This window comes from Mobula birostris, chromosome 1 (assembly GCF_030028105.1).
Source record: "Mobula birostris isolate sMobBir1 chromosome 1, sMobBir1.hap1, whole genome shotgun sequence".
NCBI classification, from domain to species: Eukaryota; Metazoa; Chordata; class Chondrichthyes; order Myliobatiformes; family Myliobatidae; genus Mobula; species Mobula birostris.
This window is the reverse complement of record NC_092370.1, coordinates 145,678,476-145,690,493: the sequence shown is the minus strand read 5'-3', so window position 1 is coordinate 145,690,493 and position 12,018 is coordinate 145,678,476.

Here is a 12,018-nt window from a genome sequence, read left to right as displayed (position 1 = left end):
AATTAGTTAATGAATCCAGCAGACTGCTTACAAAACTAACATTGAGCTATTTCAGAGCCCGCTGTCTCTAATGCCAGCGGCCCTGGATGCTTACAGACTATGATCCCCGCTGCCGCCTGCTTAGACCTCAATACCATCAGATGCCCCCAGATTACAAATCTCTCTGAATCCATCCCCAGCCCCAATGTCTCTGGATACCTCCATATCTAACATTGCCAACACCAGTATCAGTGATCCCGAGTGGATTCAGAACCCCAATTCCACTGGCACCAATACCAGTTCCAACGGCCCTGGACACCTTCAAACTGCTAAATGCACAACCTCCAACTCTGGCTGGACCTTGACCACCAGCACCTCCAGGCCGAGATTTTACACACTGCCACTGGAACTCCCACCTCCTCACTTTCCCTGAACACCCCAACCTTCCTCTCTCCTCAGACACTACCAACCCTCTTCCCCACCTTTGATCTCAGCTCTCATCCATGCCGGGTTTTCACCATTCTCTCCAACCTTCCTCTTTGAGGCAGAATGTTCTGTCCTCAGTAAGGGCCTCATCTCTGTTCCCCTGCACCCACACCTCAGTGAGCTCCATGCCTGCCATGAAGCCACGCTCGTCTTCCGTCGTCTCTGTGCCTACTTCTTTGGCAAGGACTCTCCAGCCCGTACTGGTGACCCCTTCTCTCATCTTCAAACCTCTTCCAGGACACCCCGTTCTGGATCTTTTTAAATCGCTAACTGCCGGTGAGACATCAAACATCTCAACACTCCTCTCTCCAATTCTAACTTCATTCTCTCTGAATCCACTGCTCTCCATACTAGTCCCAATTTCACTATCAAACCCGCAGATAAGGGAGATGCTGTAGTAGTCTGGTGGGCTGACTCCTACCTTGCTGAAGCCAGGTGACAACTCTCAGACACCTCCTCTTACTTACCCCTCAAACAGGACCCCACTAAGGAACAACAGGCCATTGTCTCCCACACCATCACCAATCTTAATCAACTAAGAGGATCTCCCATCCGCCATCACCAACCTCATAGTTCCCTCACCTCACACCTCCCTGTTCTACCTCCTACCCAAGATCCACAAACCTGCCTGTCCAGGTAGTCCTACTGTTTCTGCCTGCTCCTGCGCCACTACCTCAATTCTGTTTTACCCCCACCCCACCCCCTGGTTCAGTCCCTTCCTACCTACATCCGTGACACTTCAAAAGCTCTTGATCTTGTCAATGACCAAGTTCCCTGGCCCTAATTATTTCATTTTCACTAATAGATGTCCAGCCCCTACACACCTCCATCCCCCAACAGGAGGGCCCTCAAGCTCTGTTTCTTTCTGGACAACAGACGCAACCAGTTCCCCTCCCTCACCACTCTCCTCTGTCTAGTGGAACTGGTCCTCACTCTGAATAATTTCTCCTTTGGCTCCTCTCACTTCCTTCAAACCAAAGGGCACTCACATGGGTCTCAGCTGTACCTGCTTTTTGTTGGCTACATGGAACAGTCCATGTTCCAAGCCTACACCAACAACACTCCCCAACTCTTCCTACACTACATCAACTGCATTGGTGCTGCTTCCTGCACCCATGCCGAGATCATCAGCTTTGTCTCCAGCTTCCACCCTGTTCTCAAATTTATTTGATTCATTTCTGACACCTCTCTATTTCTCAATCTCTCTGTTTCTATCTCTGAAGATAGTCTATCTATTGATATCTTTTATAAACCCATTGACTCTCACAGCTATTTGGGCTATACCCCTTCCCACCCTGTCACTTGTAAAAATGCCATCCCCTTCTCTCAGTTCCACCATCTCATCATATCTGCTCTCAGGATGCATACAAAGTCAATAAATCAACGGAGTTACTAAAAGTAGTTATACTTGTCTCGTAAATTATTCCCTAGATATTGATTAGATCTCACATTCTATATATTTCTGCACAAGTCCAGCAAAAGTTATCCAGCATCAACCTTTTAGGATTAATAGAATGGCTACGTGGATGTCACAAATGACTCACAAATTTGGAGAGAATACGTTGAATTTCTTTGATGAGAAACCAAAGATAAGGATCATGGAGTTACAGTAGCTGAAAGCGGAGGTGCTGTAGAGTTGTATGAGGAAGAGCATGTCTGAAATTGTTTATTCTCTCCATAGAATGCAAGTATTATAAAAAGATGCTATTGCTCATTCAGAGTTGTCTTTGAGAATGTAATGGTGAGCTGCCGATCTTAAACAGTTGTGAAATATAAAATGCAAGTAAGTGAAGTGTTCCAGGATTTTGATCCAGTGTCAATAATCGATCAGAATCTAATGTGTGTTAATGTACAACGTACTTGCTCCTGCAACTCACTCAAGTCCCTGATGACCTTTTCCTTCTAGAATGGCAGATTCTCTCATTTGGAAGATGGAAAGGCCTTGTTGAGTTAGTCAGTAGTGTCTCATAAATACAGAACATTGTTGCTACTGTACAGAGTAGTGAATAGTTAAAATGATCGACGTTCATTTTATCTTTTATGCTTAAAAAATATCTTCAATCCAGTTGGAACTGAGCTCTTGCAGACCCATAAAGAGAATTCCATCTTCAGGCATGTCTTAAGAGGTGTCATAAAGGCTTTGGAATTCAAAAGGCAATTCACTTTCTATTGATGGTCTAGCGTCTGCCCTAGTGTATAGTGACATTATTCACTTAGGCTGATTTTCTGGTTGAAGGTGATGCTGAAGATGTTTATGGTCAATTCAGCATTGGTGATGCTGTTGAATTTTAAGGTGAGCTAGTAAGATTCTCTTTTTGAGGCAGTCATTAACTGACATGTGAGCCATTCACACTACCCACTATATATCAGCAAAAGTTTAAATATGATTTGTGTCTTGGTGCGTTTTTGGCATCCATTTCCTCATTATTGCTCATTCTGAGTTGTCCTTGGTAAGCAATTGGACCTGCCCAGTCATCATTCACGGATGAAGATGTTAAAATTAGCTGAAACTAGGACATTTGTTCTGACAAAATTCCCTTATGGATGATCAAGTGCTGAGATAATCAGCTTCCAAAGATAACTCTTTTAAGAGAACTATGATTCCTGCAAATCGGAGGGGGGGGGAGGGAGGAGAGAATTTCCTCTTACCTTCCAGTAATATCAGCTTTCCTAGAACTGCTTGATGCTGTTTTCTTGGGTCTCACTCTTGTGCCATGGCTGGGTTTCAGCTGCTTTAGTTCATGTTTGGATCGAAGTTCTTCTGAGGCATAGAAGAATGCAAACCTTATACAGTATCATAACCCCTAATGATCTTATCACAAGCACAGGCATTTCTTGATATCGCATGGATGAAGATTGTCCTCTATGAAGGTAGGGATCTTAGTCTGGAGCTTCAACTGGATCGTCACCTACAGGGCATTCTTGTAGTTACCCTGCCCCTACGCAGTGCTCTGCCACTATTTACAAATCATCGTTCAAGTCAACCCTGGAGTTAGAAACTGTTTCTGACAACACAGATGTCACCCGACCCACTGAATATTTGTCTGAACATACAGTAGCTTTCGAACTTTAACCTACTCAGTGTTTCAAGTTTTTATGTGAAAAGTTTTAGATCACCTGGTGAAGTAGACTTTGTGCAATGTTACTGCAGGGAGTAGGATGGAGCTATGTGAATAAAGCCGATATTAATTCAAACATGAACCTGGCTTCAGTTCTTACTGTAAATGTAAATAAGTTCAGGAAGCTTGCAGTTAGCCTTCAGTTATTTTTGTAAATTGCAAGCAGTATATTGAAATTAAGAGCATAGTCTGCAGCATAGACTAAGAGATTGCATATGCAATAGCCAAACATTAAGACAATGGTTTTCTGTTAATTGGATTGCATCAAACCAGCAATATGGCTAAATTATTAGCACTATTGTGACTTGAGTGCAAGCTGGCAGATCAGATGGATGTTGTCACTTAGCCTATCAAATATGGTCACAGGTATAGGCTATCAATACTTACCACTTCTGTGTACTCAGATACAGCCCAGACAACATCAATTTCAGATGCCTGGCTCTCTACCCTCAAAAGGTTTTAGAATATTGTGGCGAGCATTTGGTCTACAAGGACAGACAAGGAGGCTCGTTAACTCAACAACCATTTTATTGTGATAAACACAAAACAGACCGGGCACCATGACCTGGAGAGTGAACCCAACCAGTCTCATGTAGATGGAGGAGGCGACTGTCACACCCTCCCGTTATAGTCACGTATAAATGAACTGGAACTTCGCACCTTAATCCCACAAAAACAATAAATGGTGCTAGTCATTAGAAATGTGACCAATGGCTGACATGGTGCCAGCACTGCACGGCTTCCTTCCACTGCACCCGATATGCCACATCGGAGATGCGGTCGAGCACCTCTCCCAGCACCTTCCAGTGGCTTCCAAGCCCGGGGGATAGTCCCTTCTTCCGGGAGGGGCAGCAGACCCATACTGGAGCTCCCACCATGAACTGCTGCATTGGTACCCTAGACTGGCGGCCCAGCCCCTTCTGGAACCTGAAAGCGTCGCAGCAGCGCACGAACGCTCCACGTCCTCCCTGTACCCAGGCCAGTAGAAGCGTTCACGCAGCCTGCCCCAGTGTCTTTGTGACCCCGAAATGGCCGGGCCCCACCAGCCCGTCCACCGACAGCAGCACCGTAGCACGGAGCCCCCGGGGGACCAGCTGCAGGAGATGTCGGTCACCATCGGACAACTGCCACCACCTGAACAGCAAACCGTCGGGGACCTCCAGCATTCCCCACTGCGAGTACAGGTCTTTGGTCTCTGGGTCCAGGGCAGAAACCTCTGCCCACTCCGGCCGTCGTCCCACACTCAGCCATTCCCTCAGCCGGGCCAACGTCGGATCGCTCACCTGTTCGCTGTGCACTGCTGGTCCGTGGTGGGGAGGTGGTCGCCGGCGTCACCGTCACTTGCTCCTGGCTCAGCGGTGTTGTGTTGGGCCGCTGCTGGGTGTGCTGCATTGCCCCGGGCCACTGTGAAACCGGTGTGGTTGCTGCTCCCACTGGGACCGCTTCCCGGAGCTGCCCTGCCGAAGAGCCACGGCTTCAGCACCGAGGGAGAGTGTTTTCCCCGACACATCCACACGGGCCTCTAGTGGGACAGCAGGTCCAGGCCGATGATTCAGGACTCTCGGATGTCGACGAGTCACATCTCGTGTCCACTGCGATGTGCAGCCTCCTCTTCCCTCGCATCGCCGCATAGTCACCGGTGGCCGTAGCCAACCGGACTGCTGCCGTTGTCCACTGAGGCGGGGATGGCTGGTCCGTGCTGGGGAGAACACCGGGACAGATGGTAGTGATGGTTGACTCCATGTCCACCAACATACGGCACCTGATGCCCTCCTGCACGCAGGCATCAACATGTAAGCCTTGCTCTTCACCCAAACGGCCCGCCCGGAGGGGTTCTGCTGCTCCTGGGCTGTGGCGTGGTGCTGGGGCGGGGTCATCCCGGGCCAAATGACCTGCCTCACCGCACCGGTAGCAGAGATCGTTTCATGGCCCGCGGCGCTAATCGGACTTGTCTCACGGGCTCCTCCTTGTCACTTTCCTCCTCAGCCTCGGTGACACAAGCCTGGGCTCGCTGGTGGGAGGCGACGCTGAAACACCTTGAGAGGCTAAAATTGCTTCTGCCCTCCCTCTCCGCCTCGTCCAGCGATGATGGCGACGTCAGCCGAACATACTGCCGAAGGTGCTTTGGCGTCAGCGCCTTTACAAAGGCGTGGAGGGAAAGTTCTTCCTGGGCCACGGGAGGGAACTGGGGCCGGGGTGGCCATGCCGAGCACGGTGGCGATCAGCTGCTTCTGCCCCCGGACTTCCTCCCATACGGCGCCGTCTGCTCCACAGTTCTTCCCTCATTGCTTCCGCCAACGGCCTCTGCTCGAAACGCCGCTCCAGCGCCACTACGAGGGCCTGTAGTCACACAGCTCCGCCGGCGTTAGGTCGAGGAGCCACAGGGCATCTTGTTCCAGTGCCGGGGCAAGGTGCACCGCTGTCTCGGTGGGACTCCACCCGTTGTGCCATGTGGCAAGTTTGACTTCCGCCAGGTGAGGTTCCGCTCTGTCCCCCGGATTGAGGAGCCTGGGTACACTCACTCCGTCGGGGCTCCCTGGGAAGGCACAATGCTCGGTTCCCAGGACCTCCCTCCGGATCTCGTCTGCTTGAGCCCTGCCCATGGGTGCGGGGGGGAGGCAGACTGCTTGGACCCTCGTCTTATTCCCCGGGGTTAAAACACTCTGTCTGACGTTGTAGCTGTTCAATCTCCTGCATTCCATTCCTGACACCAATGTGGCGAATATTTGGTCCATAATAACGGACGAGGAAGCTTGTTGAACTCAACAACCGTTTGATTGTGATCCCTGGAATCAACTTGGTGAACCTCCTCTGCACTGCCTTCAAAGCCAGTATATCCTTCCTCAAGTATGGAGACCAGAACTGCACACAGTACTCCAGGTGCTGCCTCACCAGTACCCTGTATAGTTGCAGCATGACAACCCTGCTCTTGAATTCAATCCCTCTGATTGAATTCAGATTAGCTTTGGAGAAAGATAGGTATGGTCCTTGCGGGAGAGTTTTAAATTGGAGTAGGACAAGTTACGAGGGTGTTAGGCAGGAACTAAAAAGTTAATTGGGAGCAGCTTCTTTTCTGGCAAGTCCACATCAGATACGTGGCAATCAATTGCACAGAGTACAGGAGAGGTATGGTCTTGTTAGAAGAAAGGACAGGGATAGAAAGATAAGAGAACCTTGGGTGTTCAAAGAGGTGATGAATTTAGTCAAGAAGAAAAAGGAAAAGTATGTAAAGCTTTCGAAGTTAGGATCAAACAAAGCACATGAGGAATGTAAATAAGTCAGAAAAGAACTAAAGAAGGGAATTAGGAAAGCTGGGGGGGAGGGGGGCATGAGAAGTCTTTGACAAGTAGGATTAAGGTGAATCCCAAGGCATTCTATACATACATCAAGAGGAAGGGGATAACTGGGGAGAGGGTGGGACCACTCAAGAATAAAGGGGGGAATATTTGCTTGGATGCGGAGAATGTGAGTGAGGTACTTAATGAGTACTTTGCTTCAGTATTTACCAAGGAAAAGGATGGGTTGGACCAAGAGATTACTGCTGAGTGAATTAATATGTTAGGACAGTAAGAGGTCAAGGAGGAGGAAGTGTTTGGTCTCCTGAGTATTAAGGTGGGTAAGACCCCAGGGCCTGATGGGATTTACCCCAAGTTATTGAAGGAGGCAAGAGACGAGGTTGCTGGGGCCTTGACCAGTATCTTTGTGTCCTCTCTAGGCACAGGCAAAATCCTGCAGGACTGCCGAGTGGCTAATGTTGTACCTATATTTAAAAAGGGAACAAGGCAAAATCCTGGAAACTATAGGTTGGTAAGTTTTACATCAGTTGTAAGGAAATTGCTGGAGAAAATTCTTTGGGATAGGATATATGAGCATTTGCAAACCCATGGTCTGATTAGGGAGAGCCAGTATGGCTTTGTGCTGGCCAGGTTTTGTCTTACCAACTTGATTGAGTTTTTTGACAAGGTAGGGCTGTGGATGTTGTCTACGTGAATTTTAGTAAGGTGTTTGACAAAGTCCCTTATTGTGGGCTAATCCACGGCAAATTGGCTGTTTGGATTCAGAACTGGCTTGATCGTAGAAGACAGAGGACAATGGTTGAAGGGACTTATTTGGGCTGGAGTGGGAATGAAGAAATACAAGATTGTAGGTGCTAGGTGAAACCATGAGAGGGGGAGTGGTGAAGTAAAGTGCTTGGGAGTCAATTGGTAAAAGAGATTAAGGACTGGAGAAGGGGGAATAGGAGAGGGCAGAAGACCATGGAAGAGAGAAAAGAGGTAGGAGCACCAGAGGGAGGTGATAGGCAGGTAAGGAGATAAGGTGAGTGGGGGAGAGGGGGAAATGGAATGGAGTATGGTGAAGGGGGGGCAATTACCAGAAATTCAAGACATCTATGTTCATGCCATCAAGTTGCAGGATTCCGAAATGGTGTCGCTCCTCCAACCTGAGTGTGGCCTCATTGTAGTTGTAGAGAAGGACATGGACTGCCATGTTCAAAGGGGAGCCGGAAGTAGAATTGAAATGGGTGGCTACTGAGAGACCCTGATTTTTCTGGTGGACAGAACATAGGTGCTCGGGGAAGCAGTCTCCCAATTTGTGTCAGGTCTCCGCGATATATAGGAGACCACACCGGGAACACCGGATAAGGTAGATGACTTCAACAGACTCACAGGTGAAGTGTCACCTCACCTAGAAATGCCTGTTTGGGGCCCTGATTGGTAGTGAGGGAGGAAGTGTAGAGGCAGATGTAGCACTTGTTCCACTTGCAAGGATGAGTGTCAGGACGGAGATCAGTTGGGAGGGACAAATGGATAAGGGAGTCGCTTAGGGAGCGATCCCTGCGGAAAGCAGAAAGTGGGAAAGATGTGCTTGGTGGTGGCATCCCGCTGGAGATGATGACAGAAGTTATAGAGGATTATTTGCTGGGCATGAAGGCTAGTGGGGTGATAGGTGAGGATGAGGAACCCTCTCCCTGGTGGGATGGAAGGTGGGTGGGGTGAGGGCAGACTTGTCTGAAATGGAAGAGATGCAGCTGAGGGCAGCATTGACTTGGAGGAAGGAAAACCTCTTCCCTTGAAGAAGGAGGACATCTCATTAGTTCTGGCATGAAAAGCCTCATTCTGAGAGCCGATGTGGTGGAGAAGGAGGAACTGAGAGAAGGGGATGGCATGTTTAAAAGTGACAGGGTGAGAAGAGAAATAGTCCAGGTAGCCGTGGGAATCAGTGGGTTCATAAAATATGTCAGTAGAGAAACTTATCTATCATCTACTACCTTATACTGCTTCCTCCTTCTTCCCCCCACCCCCACCTCTTTATTCTGACTTCTCTTTTTTCCAATCCTGTGAAAGGTCTTGGCCGCCAACATTGGCAGTTTACTCTTTTCCATAGAAGCTGCCTGGCCTGCTGAGTTCTGCCAGCATTTTGTGTGCATTACCCTGATTTCCAGCATCCTCTGATCTTCTCTTGTTTGTGGACAAACTTGAGCTGTTTTCTCTGGAGCAGTGGAGGCTGAGAGGAGATTTGGTAGAAGTTCATAAGATTATGAGAGGCAGAGATAGAGTGGACTTACAAAATCTTTTTCCGAGAGTTGAAATGTCTAATATCTGAGGGTATGAATTGAAGATGAGAAGATGAGAGGGGATATGTTCAAAGGGGGTGTGAGGGGTAACACTTTTACTCAGAGAGTGTCGGATGCCTGGAATTTGCTGCCTGGTATGATCGTAGAGGCAAATACATTAGAGGCTTTTAAGAGATGTTTGGAATTAGAGACGTTTATGAATATGAGGAAGATGGAGGAATATGGACATTGTGTTGGTAGGAGGGAATGGTGTTTAGGTGCTTTTTAGCCGGGTCAGCATATCATTATGGGCTTTTCCTGTGCTGTACTCTTCTATGTTCAATGTTCTAAATTGGATAAGGCCCAGCAGGAGGTTGCTCACGGGGCAGCAGCTATGGGAATAATTACTGAGGAAGGTGATGGGGTAAATTGGGAAGTGCAGGATCAGGGAGTTGAGAAGTGTGGAAGTACCCACAAACAGGAGAGATTACACCCAGTACTGCCTGTCGGAATGGCACCTATAGAGACCAGGCAACTAATGGCTCAGAACCCCAGTGATTTGAGACAGCCACTCAGACTCATCGCCACCATCCACAAACCCTTTACCCCAGAGAAAAAGCAGAGCATTTTATCCAAACTACCCTCATTTTAGAGTTGCTTGTGGCAATGCAGAATTCTGGTGTAAGTTAGAGGAAATGATTGAAATCCACTGGATGCACCCCAAAGACATACACGTACAGTGCCTATTAAAAGTATTCTTTCTCCCCCTTAGAAGTTTCCATGTTTTATTGTTTTACAACATTAAGTCACAGTGGATTTAATTTGGCTTTTTTGACACTGATCAACTGAAAAAAATTCTTTCATGTCAAAGTCAAAAACTGATCCACAAAGTGATCTAAATGAATTACAAATATAAAGCACAAAATAGCAGATGCAAAAGTACTCACCCCCTCTAATATGACATGCCAAATCATCACTGGTGCAGCCAATTAATTTTAGAAGTCACATAATTAGTTAAATGGAGATCTGTTTTTGGAGACCTGTGTGCAGTCAAGGTGTTTCAATTGATTGTAGTAAAAATCCACCTCTATCCAGAAGGTCTAACCGCTGGTGAGTTGGTATCCTGGCAAAAACTACACCATGAAGACAAAAGAACACTCCATGCAACTCCATGAAAAGGTCTTGAAAAGCACAAGTCAGGAGATGGATAGAAGAAAATTTCCAAGTCACTGAATATCCCTTGGAGTACAGTTAAGTCAATCATCAAGAAATGGAAAGAATATGGTACAGCTGTAAATCTGCCTAGAGCAGGCCATCCTCAGAAACTGAATGACCGTGCTAGAAGGAGATTAGTGAGGGAGGCCACCAAGAGACCAATGGCAACTCTGGAGGAGTTATAAGCTTCAGTGGCTGAAATGGGAGAGACTGTGCAGACAACAGCTGTTGCTGGGGTACTTAACCAGTTGCAGGTTTATGGGAGAGTGGCAAAGAGAAAGCCACTGTTGGGAAAAAAACTCAAATGAAATCTCAACTGGAGTTTGCCAGAAGGCATGTGAGAAACTCTGAAGTCAGCTGGAAAAGGTTCTATGGTCTGATGAAATCAAAATTGAGCTTTTTGGCCATCAGACTAAACACTATGTTTGGCATAAGCCAAGCATCGCACATCATCAAAAACACGCCAACCCTACTGTAAAGCATGGTGGTGGCTGCATCATGCTGTGGGGATGCTTCACCACAGCAGACCCTAGAAGGCTTGTGAAGGAAGAGGGTAAAATGAATACAGAAGATACTGAGAAATCCTGATGGAAAACCTGATGCACTCTGCAAGAGAACTGTGACTTGGAAGAAAATTTGTTTTCCAGCAAAACAATGACCCCAAGCATAAAGACAAAACTACACTGGAATGGCTCAAAACAACAAAGTTAATGTCCTGGAGTGGCCAAGTCAGAGTCCTGACCTCAATCCAATTGAGAATTTGTGGCTGGGCTTGAAAAGGGCTGTTCACTCATGATCCCCATGCAAACTGACAGAGCTTGAGCAGTTTTGTAAAGAAGAATTGGGAAAAATAGCAGTGTCTAGATGTGCAAAGCTGATAGAGACCTATCCACACAGACTCAAGGCTGTAATTTCTGACAAAGGTGTATCTACTAAATACTGACTTGAAGGGGTGAGTAATTATCCAATCAATTATTTTGTGTTTAATAATTGTAATAAACTTAGATCAATTTGTAGAAATTTATTTTCGCTTTGACACAAAAGAGTCCTTTCTGGTGATTGGTGTCAAAAAAGCCGAATTAAATCCACTATGATTCAATGTTGTAAAACAATAAAACATGAAAACTTCCGGGGGGAGTGAATACTTTTTATAGGCACTGTATTGGTTAAAGCTAAATGCCCGAGAATTACATGGAACAGTGTGACGCCAGGGTTGCAGAAAGAATCAGGGACATCTCATGAGAATGCCAGCAATGAGGAAAGATATTGGAATTTTAAGGAAGAAGTAAGGCAATGACTTGGAAGAAGAGAGAGTAACTGAGAATGATGATGTCAGTTGTTCAGAAGGCCTATGAACCTGCCATGGATTATGCAGAGCAAAAATACCAGGCCTATGAGGTATACTTAGGGCTTGGTAATCCAGGGAAGGATGATCCAGTCTTCCAGAAAATGCTCAAGGAAGGTCTGAGCTCTGCCCAACAGGAGGTTTTAGACTTTGGGATAACGGTGTTATCTGCCTACTCCACAGTAGTTAAATAGGCCGGGGAAATCGATGGAAAGACAGTGCAGAAGGGTCATAAAGGTACTAGACGTAACTGCTGTGAAGATGCAGGGACCTTGCTTTGTTTGCTACTAACCAGGGTGCTTATTGAAGGACTGCAGCAC